Genomic DNA, 10335 nt, shown 5'->3' on the forward strand with positions numbered 1-10335 from the left:
TCACAATGCAAGCAGCAGGCCTCTACTTCAGAATGTCTGTGTATGTTCAGAGCACCCACATGGCCAACACAGTAGAACATGTTTTCCGGGACCAGTCTGTCGTTGTGCAATGTTTCACTAGGCACCAAGATGCTAGGCAAACCTCTCCATGGCACCTGATGCAAACAGTCTCAGTCAATCAAGACTGGCCTGGACAAAATGCATGTGCACCATTCACTGGGAAATGGCTAAGCAGCAAGCTTATTTCTTAGCGCGAGGCACATTCACTGTGCTGAGGTGATTTGGTGGACTAGAGAAGTGCAGCAGAGGTACATGGCTATGTCTGCTATTTGCAGGGACGCAGCTTACAGAGGAGTAAAGGTCCACACACTGCATGTCCTTCACAATTTTTCTTCCTACCCAAGATTTCTAACTTGCCATTGGTAGAAATTCTGAAGGAGGACAGCACAATATCAGTCAATGTGAATAATCCTTGTAACATGGGCTGCAACGTCCCAAAGGTTCACATGGGCTACATGCGATACCGAGTGGGGAACTCTGGATTGATTTTGGCCACAAATGCCGGCAGGTACGCCGAATGCAAAAATGCCTGTGTGCTGTGTGATGCCACTGCATGTTAAAGAGCCCTTGGCAACACAGTGATGGCACGGCTAAAAGGACTGCCTGGCTGGCGAAGGTGCAAGAATGCCTGTTATGTACACCTTTGCAGGGCCTCTGATGAGGGTCTTGGCTGGCTCCTCAATTCCTTTGCCTGCCGATAGGTCGTACCCGTCACCAGCAAAAAATTGCCTCTTGTGCGCTTTTGCTGCACCCAAGAAACGAAGCTGAAAAGAAAATAGAATTTTGCTCAGAAATAGGCTAAATTCAGGGAACATGCCAATTATGATTTGGCCTATGGTGTCGTCGTCTTTCCTGTGTGTGTTGTTTTGGCGCAAAAATCTTTTTAGTATGTATGATCACCAACTAGCCCAGCAGTTAACTCTTCTAATGATATGGCCATCAACGTCATCAGCCTGACTATGTTCACTTCAAGACAAGGGCTTCTCCCACACCTCTCCAAATAACCCTGTCCTGTGCCAGCTGTGGCCACCGTTTCCCCGCAGACTTCCGAATCTCATCAGCGTACCTAACTTTCTGCCACTCCTTGCTGTGCCTCCCTTCCCTTGGAATCCTATCTTTTACCCTTAAGGACCAGCGGTTATCTTGCCTTCACATTACATGCCCTGCCCAAGACCATTTCTTCTTGTTTTCAACTAGTATGCTGTTACCCTGTGTTTGCTCCCTGACCCACTCTACTTTCTTCCTGTCTCTTAATGTAACATTTATCACTTTCATTTCCATTGTTCACTGCGTTGTCCTGAATTTAAGTTGAACCCTTCTTGTTAGCCTCTATGTTTCTGGCCCATAGTAGCTATGTTGCTGAGTGCTATCATGAGTTGAAGTTTCTCGTGTGTAGACTATGTGGTATACTACAGTCCTTCCTCGTGCAGCAATTAAGCAGTTAGCATGCTTGCAAAAGTAGCCACTATGTTATGAAATGTTGAGTGTGAGTGCCGTCATGGTGAAAACTGGCCTCGAAGGGCAACTGCATTGTATTACCTGTGGACGCACATTTGAATTCGTGGGTTGCACTGGCCTCGAAGGGCAACTGCATTGTATTACCTGTGGACGCACACTTGAATTCGTGGGTTGTTCCGCCCTCCGAAACAAAGATGACCAGACACAGGGAAGTAAGGTAGCTGAGGTGTCTGCAGAAGAAGGCGAAGACTATCAACGAAAACCCGTCTGGTCAGCAAAATTCATAACGGAAAAGTATCGCGCGGCGACCAGGCATTCAAACAAAAGACGTTCGGTTCCGCTGGGCAAGGCCGAGGTGGCCGAGAGCCCGCCAGTTCGCGCCAACAGGTCTTATGATTACCATGCACAAATGTCGATTCCCAAATTGTTGTAAGCCAGTGCTGTGTTCTTCTGGTCTTCTTTCTAGAAGTGCTTGCTGTTGGGCTAGTTGGGACTTGCCTTTTTGTGCTCTTTTCACTCGAAAGGCGTACAGAAAGACAAGCATGGGTCGGGTACTTACGTCCGGATCGTAGCCGTCAACTTGAGGTTGAACAAGCGACAGCGGCCGAGCCAGCGACGGCTCGCCTCAACGTCTGCTGTGGCAAACCACCGAGAAAGTTGGCAAGATCCTGAAGACAAGCACCGCAGGGGGGCCACACAGCAGATGCAAGACGGCGGCCTGTGATGAAAAATTATAAATAACAATTCATTACAGAAATTTGCCGAGGTTCAGCGCATTGTACCCACGTACCTTGATGCTGTCGCTGGTAAACTGCGCACTCGCATTGGACCTCGACAGGTCGTTGCCCCCCACATACAAGATCGCGAAATCTGCAGGGTGCATGGCTGATGCGCACGACATCGTAACCACCAAAGCTGAATCTGCATGTCTCCACCGACGGGAAACACCGCAGACAGCACCTGCACAATCGCTTCAGTTGGATGCCGCTGACGCGTGCCCCGCGCAACGCCGCTGCAAATCGGCACTAAGAAACGCTGGAAGCGACAGCTAGCACAGCGAGAGGAAAAGAACCGCCAATTTGGTCACACGGTCGAAGTTCGCGGGGTTAACTCGCGTGAAAGGAAAGCGAGATGACCAGGTACTTTTTGACACGTAAATATCGCAACCTAGGGATTTCTGAAACGCCTAAAATGCCTAAGGGCCATAAGGCGCTAGGTTCCTGCGCTAGAGGGCTGGTGTCCCTATCGGTTCCTGCTCCATTTAGACGCGCCCGCCTCGATGTGCCAGATCCGCTTTCAGGGTGAAGACACCGCTCCCGGCGGAGGCATGTTGGGTCTCACTCTCCCGTTCAGTTGCATTGTGCGCAATGCGGCGGCGCGCCGTTTCGAAGAAAAAACTGCAGCTGCCGCGACGAATTCAGAAAATTTGGTGTTCTACCTTGACAGAGTCCCAACTGAAAAAACGACCTCGGCCCTATGTTGGGCCAAAGTCGATAGCCAGCCTGGCCGACCTTGGCCCTAGCTTGGCAAACTAGGTTGGGCCGAGGTTGGGATTGGTGATTGGCCTTACACCGGCCGACCTTTGGCTGCCGACATAGGGCCGAGGCCATATGCCGACCATGCAGTCGCCAGCCAGTGCCCTGCTAGATTGTGAATCTATGACAAATCGTGGTTACCTTATCTATATGACATTCGAAAACTAAGTTTTGACCATGAGGAATTCGACCTGTATGCAAAGGCATCTTGAGCAGAAACACACAATGAAGACGAACTTGCAGCAATTATAATGTCTTCCTGTATGCAGACATCAGCATACAAGCAGTTCCACTCGCTGTAAACGCACGCCTACTGTGCAATCTTACAAAAAAGTAGTGTTATTCTTCTGTGTTCACTGCCTCCCTTGCTCGAGTTGGCTGGCGCCTATGGCTCCGGCCACCTTCACGATCTTGCGCTCCAATCAGCCAGCGCTTTATGACAGCGCTGCTATTCTTCAGGGATGCTTCGTCAGGGTAGTGTGCTCTCAGGCAGGCTACGATAAAAGAAGAGAGCAAAAACAAATGCCACCACTTCAGAAAGGCTCAAACCAGCTCAGCTGTGATATTGCTACCAAATAATCCAGTGCTTTGTAGTCCAGACACGGATATAATCGTAGTCAGCACTATATTCTATTACCATTGCAATATTTACTTTGAATCCAACATAACATGTAGCAATGAGGGCAACATGCAATAAACTAGAATATCTGTCCTTTGTACAATGCATCCATTATATATTTGTAGGCAGTCTTCAATGTCTTCACAATAGCATTATAAATGTTTTAGCCAAAATCAGGGCATTATATACTGAAAATTTGGCATTGTGTGTACCGTTATAAATAGCGCTAAACAATTGCCAGCAGTATTAGAAATTCAATTTTTTTTACAACTGCATGACACCTGATGCAGCATACAGTAGCAATGGTTTTAACAAGTTGCTTTAATGAGGTAATCTAAACCGGCAATAAAACAGCTACACTGCCACCAACATGCAAATTGACCCTTAAATACAGGTAAATCTTTTACAACCTGCATTTTGTTAGGTCCATGTCACAGCAGTGCCAAAATAAAGAATGAATACGAAATTTTTTCATGACAAAGTAGACTGAATAGAGTAGAATTTCGAAGCACTTCAAATTTTTTCCCTAGGAAAACATTGCGGGGTTTAATGTCCCGGGAGCAACACATGAACTATGGGGGACACCTTAGTGGAGGGCTGCAGAGTAATCCAGACCACCTGGGTAACGTATGCTGAAATCGCACAGCACACGAGCACTTTTTCCTTTCGCCTCGATCATAAAGCCACCAGCGCGGCTTGGATCGAACCTGTGGCGCTGAGATCAGCAGCTGAATGCCAAAGCCACTGAGCCACCACAGTGAGCAAAAAACAAAAAGTTTCCTTCGCAATGCCACGTCCCCACAACATAGATGGGCATTGTCAATCGGCTAGTCACATTCTAATTACTGACACCTACAAATTTACTAAAACCATAATTTATATCTACACTCATTGCACGTACCTACATTCCTAATGTTCCTGGGAGAACTGAAACACTGAAACAGGAATTCAGTGCGCCACGGTGTTATTTTGGAATAAACCACCAGTTAAATTTTCCTTTTGCACTTTTCAAGCAAAATTAATCTAACAAGGTGAATAATGCAAACACCACACTAGCAACCAAAAATTCCGTATATGTGCGAGCCAAGCTCTTCAGCTACCTTGTACTTTTTTAGTACTCATCTAAAAGGACCGCAGCGGTGGCCAAGTGGTTGAGCATCCGCCTCGCATATGTGGGAGGTGCGGGGTTCGATCCATAGCGCCGCCGGGTACCCACCGGTGACACAATGGGTACGAGCTTTCCCCTGGACTGGTGCTCGGCTTATTTAGGGTGAAATACTTGGGAAATGGGTCTTCGACCCCACCTTGAGAATTTGAAAATACCTTGTGCCATGGCGCTCTTTGGCCATAGATGCCCTTGCGCCATAAAAATCCATAATCACCATCACTCATCTAAAAGCAAATAAACCATGTTTTCACCTTTCCACTGCCCATGCAACCAGCATAAAAATCTCCACGTTAAGCCTGTGGCCTGTTTGGGTAACTTAAAAGTAAATTCATACATTTCACTATGTTTGCAATGTCATATACGCTGCATAGATAAAAACCTGCTGCATAAATAAAAAACAGCAAACAACAGAAGTTTGTGAAGGAAAGAATATTCAAGAAAATACCTTGTGCCATGGCGCTCTTTGGCCATAGATGCCCTTGCGCCATAAAAATCCATAATCACCATCACTCATCTAAAAGCAAATAAACCATGTTTTCACCTTTCCACTGCCCATGCAACCAGCATAAAAATCTCCACGTTAAGCCTGTGGCCTGTTTGGGTCACTTAAAAGTAAATTCATACATTTCACTATGTTTGCAATGTCATATACGATGCATAGATAAAAACCTGCTGCATAAATAAAAACAGCAAACAACAGAAGTTTGTGAAGGAAAGAATATTCAAAATGGTAGATTCATTTTCTGTAATGACAAAGTTGTCAGAAAATTACTATATACCTTCGTATGGATAAAATGAGATACCTTCTGCAAAAGCGACTCAGGCGATGAGGAACGCCGTAGCGGAGGGCTCTGAGAATTTCCACCATTTGGGAAAATGTGTTCTACTCAAGAATATCTGGCTGATAAAATGACCAACCTGTTTAGCACAGCATGACAATTCTTCACCAGTGTAATCAATCATTTACCCAGGATCATGTTATTAATGTTCTTCAGCTCAGCAAATGCGTGCTTGCAGCCGCGAGACCCTTTCCAACTGAATCGCAGTGATGCTGCTTTGCTCATCAAGTTTCGCATCAAAATTCGAACAGTGTCTTGAAAATCCGTGCCGCCAAATCTTAAGCAGTAGTTTGTCTGCAGACGCATCATACCAAACATTAAAGAAAAGCGGAGGAAGAGTTTAAACGGCAAAAATTAGACTTACAAATACTTCCATGTTTCCTTCTGAGGAAAGATACTCTTCAATTGCTTGGACATCTGCCACTGTTGATGCAGGTAGCTTTGGGCAATCTTGGGGCAAAACTAAAGCTGTTGTTGCTTTGCTTGCAGTTAGCAGTGACCTCAAACTCTTCAACTCGATGATTATTTTCATCTGGTTGTCAAAAACTTTCTTTTAGAAGGCTAGAAGCAAAATAAGGGCAACTTTGAGGCATGATCCAGAAAAAAGAATTTGACTTCTCCTAAGTAGAAAGCAGAGCATCAGCACTCTATGCACTACAGTCGAGTATTTAGAACTTCAAACCTATATATCTTATTCCTGTTTACAGGCCCGATATAACTGGTACAGCAACATCTGAAGCATTGTCAAATGCAGTGCGTCATATATTGTTTTGACAGCAAATAAACTGGTACTAAAGAAAAAAAGCTTTAGACGCACTCATACCAGTGAACCATGCAGGCAGGCTACCGGCCTCTTTCGGGGCACTTGTGTTTGCAGGAGCTGTGATAAACAAAAAAATATGGTACGCATTTTTATACACATTTCCCGTAAGGAGCATCTGATATCTATGCTATAGAAATTAACAGCCGTGCTGTTACCCAGCATTAAGTTGAATGTTATTAAAGTCGAAAGAGCACCACACAAACATTCTACAGTTTCAAATGCCTTCGAAATGCAAATTTGTGTGCCCCTGTGCACGGTGTCTTCAAGCTATAATTTGTAAAACGAATACTTACAACTGAATACCTACTTCTAAGTGAATAAATGTGAGCTGACCCTACACGAAATGCCTTTTTTATTTACTGTGAGGAATGCAGCTACTCAATGTGGTGGCTTCGTGGTGTGGTTTGGCTTTTACCAGCTTAGTTTTGAAGTCCATGTTCATAAGCAGCACAACACCTAAAGGGAGTGAAATGACACCATGTAAACATACACAACAAAAATATGTCACACGATAAAAGAAAAGCACTCAGCCCACAGCAAGACTTCTAGATATAAGTTGCATCCAGTAAACATAAGCCCCCAATTCTATGCAGCACATTTTGTTACTCATAACGATGTATTCTCGCGGAGTCCACCCTCATATGCTTCAAACATTCAACTAAGGTTATAAAAACTAAACTAGGCAGCAGCAGCTTCACTGTAGTATGCCAGATGTTCAAGCTTTCGACTGCCTCTGGAAACCATCATGGAGCAATGTACAGTTTACACAAGTCAATGGTATTAGGAATTTTTAGTGTTATTCGACTCATTTCCAGGTGTGCGCGGCACAAGATAGCATAAAAATTAATAAAATTGAAAGATAAGGTTGTTAAAAAACGCAGCAGATATCTCACCTGCTTCACAGTCAGAGCTACTGCTGTCCTGACCCCACGAGGATGTGGTGGCTTTGTCCTGAAGACTTGCAATTTCATTGCAGAAACGTACAATTTTTAGATCTAGATGTTTCAGTCGTAAGCAGAATATATTGCTGAATCTAAGGTCCATGTAAGCAAAAGAGAAATTAGTAGGTTACTGACAGTAATGCAAATCATTACTAAATGATGTACAGCCAGCTTGGAACGAACTACAGACAAAATGAAACACTAAAATATATAGTGACAACTCCATACCCGCACCATGCTTGGCAAATATTTCTGATAGGCGAGACATTCCTGGAAGCTGTTTCATGTGCCTGTTGAATGTCGTAGGTGACTTAGAAAGCACCCTTGGAACTTGTCTTTCCCTTGCAGCCACGAAGCCATCTATAAGGTTTTTAGAGACATTTTGTTGCACTATGCTCTTCGATTTTTGATTCAATGAAGCAGTTTTAGGTCAATATAGACTAAACAATATGATTATGCCTAATTGCTTTCACATAAATATATGGCTGCACACAGCAGTGTTATACCTCGAATGTGGACTTGCTCTGAAGAGTTGCGTCTAATGGGAATATGCTCTTGGACGTCTTGGCTCATGCCAGATCCTTTCCCTCCTACATGAAAGAAATATTGCAATTAAACAAAATAACTGCCCCACAGAAGAAAAATCATGTATTCAGCAATAGTGCAATTAGGAACATTAACAAACAAGTCACAAGAAATGAGCGAAAATGCAACTAGCACTCACTTTTCATCACAGTGCCTGGTGACCGACCCTCGAGGATGTCATCACTTTCACTGTCCGAAAGGAGCACTGCCTTTCGCTTTCTCCGGCGCTTTTTTTCAACAACTGAGCCTTCTGAGTCCAGGTGTGATGTCATAAGGGCATGTGGAAGACACTCTTTGGCGCGCTCATATGTGCCTGGGTCGAGAAACAGTTTTAGAGCAGCCATGAGATATATTTAAAATTTTACCAACTGCATATAAACAATTTTTAATAACACCTTTGTGCAGTGTGTGGCGAATTCATACAAAGAGTCCTTGTTATGTTGCATCATCTTTAAAGGAGCACTGTTGCTGAACACATTCTTCCTAACCTTACACCAAAGAATAAAAATTACAGTACTGAAACGATATATGTCCACTACAGAAGAGCAGACATATACAGCCTTGTGCTATGTTTTCACTATAAAAATGAAACAAAATGGTGCTCACTTTTAGTTGCAAGAATTCTTGCCTTGTAACCTTCCCAGTCGTCCTCTACAGGCACTGCTAATAAGATCATGCGGTCAACTTCTTTTTTTGCTGTTTTTGGTGGCCAATAGCAAGTTGCACCATGAGCTTCCATTTTCACCCAGCTTTCAGGCACCACATATGTGCTACCTTCGTCAGTGAACTCCACAATGTGAAACCTGCAAGGAGAAGTATCATAATAGGTGTGAACAAGACATGGCACATAAAACAAACACCAAATGAGAGATAGACATGGAAGTGTGGCACAGGAGCCAAATGCGCTTCTAAGAGATACAGAGCGAAGCAAAGCTACTTCACAATTAACCTGTAGCTGGGGTTTTCAGAAATCAGCATCAAATGCAAGCAAGGCTATACGTACTCGCATGCTTTACCCAAGGGCAGTGTAGTGACTGTCGCTGTGGCTTAGAAAGTGAAACACCCTTGGCTCCATTTTAAGAGTTAGAAGCAAGAGCTTCACAACAACAGATTCTGTGTGCATGCATCAACACAGCATGCATATAAAACGCTGCAACATGCTGGCATGAAATGATTGTTGTGCTTACGTTTTAGAAAAATGTCTGAGCAGGTGTTTCGTAGGCAAGAAGAAACACACGGAGCTGAAGCTTGAAAACTCCAGATGTCACAGCCACAAACACTTCACAATTAGCGTTTTTCATTCTCACGTCACAACTTCACAATCACCAGCACTTCACATCAACAGCTTTGGGTTCGCAGCCACATATACAGTGCACTGACATGATCTTCATGATGCATTAGTAAAAGCACAGTGGTTTTCAAAAGCCACAAAAGCACCAACAACTGGAGTATGAAAAAAATCAGAAGAGGGAAAAGAGCGAAAAATCCTTTTCTTTGAAAGGCAAAAGCTGTCCTTTGCAGATGACCTCAGACAATAACGATATTTGAAATGCCTGGGCAACATGAAAAGAAGTCAGAAGAGATGAAACAGTGGAAAAAAAAAACGTCCTTTCCCTTGAACGGCAAAAGCTGGCCTTTGCAGACAACGTCAGAAAATAAAAATACTTCAAGATTGCTGCCACGAGACGAAACTTTATAGACTGACAGTAGCGATGACCTACAGGGGCGGGTGTAGAAGCCTCCTTCGTTCTTGCACAGCTTACCAACAATGAGTATCTCGGACCCAGACAAAAGAAAATTGCTGGAAAGAACAATCCTGTTTCCACTAAGTAAGAGGCAATTGTCAGGCTGCTTTCTTCTTATAACGCTCTCTCTCCACGTCACTTTTCGGTACTGCTTCAGGGCAGGGTACGACAAAGCAGGACCACTGGAATGACAAGAAGAGTGAAGGACTTCATACGCAGAAAATTCAGCACTGGATCCATTTTCAACAACTGTGCAGGCTTGTTCTTTCATGATTCTGCTGTACAGCTGCTCCAAAGGCTTCTTCCCACACCTCACATGGGCCTTGAGATCTTTCAAGTAGTTCTAAAAAGCGAAACAACTAGTTATCCAGGCAGCCAAGCTGCCGGCAGTCATTGGCCAAGTGAATGAGATCATGTACATTGTAAATTAAGGACTCTTTCCCATAAATTGACTTGCGCTTGCTTACAAAACAGCGCAGCAACTGATCAGCATAGTCTATGAAACAGTCCATTGATGAACAAGAAAGAATTGCAATGCCAACATGTAACTGTAGAAAATGCT

The 10335-nt window shown here is 44.1% G+C and overlaps 2 long non-coding RNA genes across 2 annotated transcripts; both read right to left on the reverse strand.

The window, feature by feature from the left end:
• Window positions 1-3455: 3455 nt before the first annotated feature.
• LOC144097546 (uncharacterized) lies at window positions 3456-7515 on the reverse strand. The gene is made up of 3 exons (XR_013307050.1): window positions 7396-7515; window positions 6503-6559; window positions 3456-3547 (listed from the first exon to the last, which is right to left on the reverse strand). It is a non-coding gene; the product is annotated as an uncharacterized LOC144097546 (long non-coding RNA).
• A 416-nt stretch (window positions 7516-7931) lies between these two features.
• On the reverse strand, window positions 7932-8765 carry LOC144097547 (uncharacterized). Its single transcript, XR_013307051.1, has 3 exons — window positions 8635-8765; window positions 8168-8341; window positions 7932-8033 (listed from the first exon to the last, which is right to left on the reverse strand). It is a non-coding gene; the product is annotated as an uncharacterized LOC144097547 (long non-coding RNA).
• Window positions 8766-10335: the final 1570 nt, after the last annotated feature.

The sequence above is a fragment of the Amblyomma americanum genome, chromosome 7, assembly GCF_052857255.1.
Source record: "Amblyomma americanum isolate KBUSLIRL-KWMA chromosome 7, ASM5285725v1, whole genome shotgun sequence".
Lineage (NCBI taxonomy): Eukaryota > Metazoa > Arthropoda > Arachnida > Ixodida > Ixodidae > Amblyomma > Amblyomma americanum.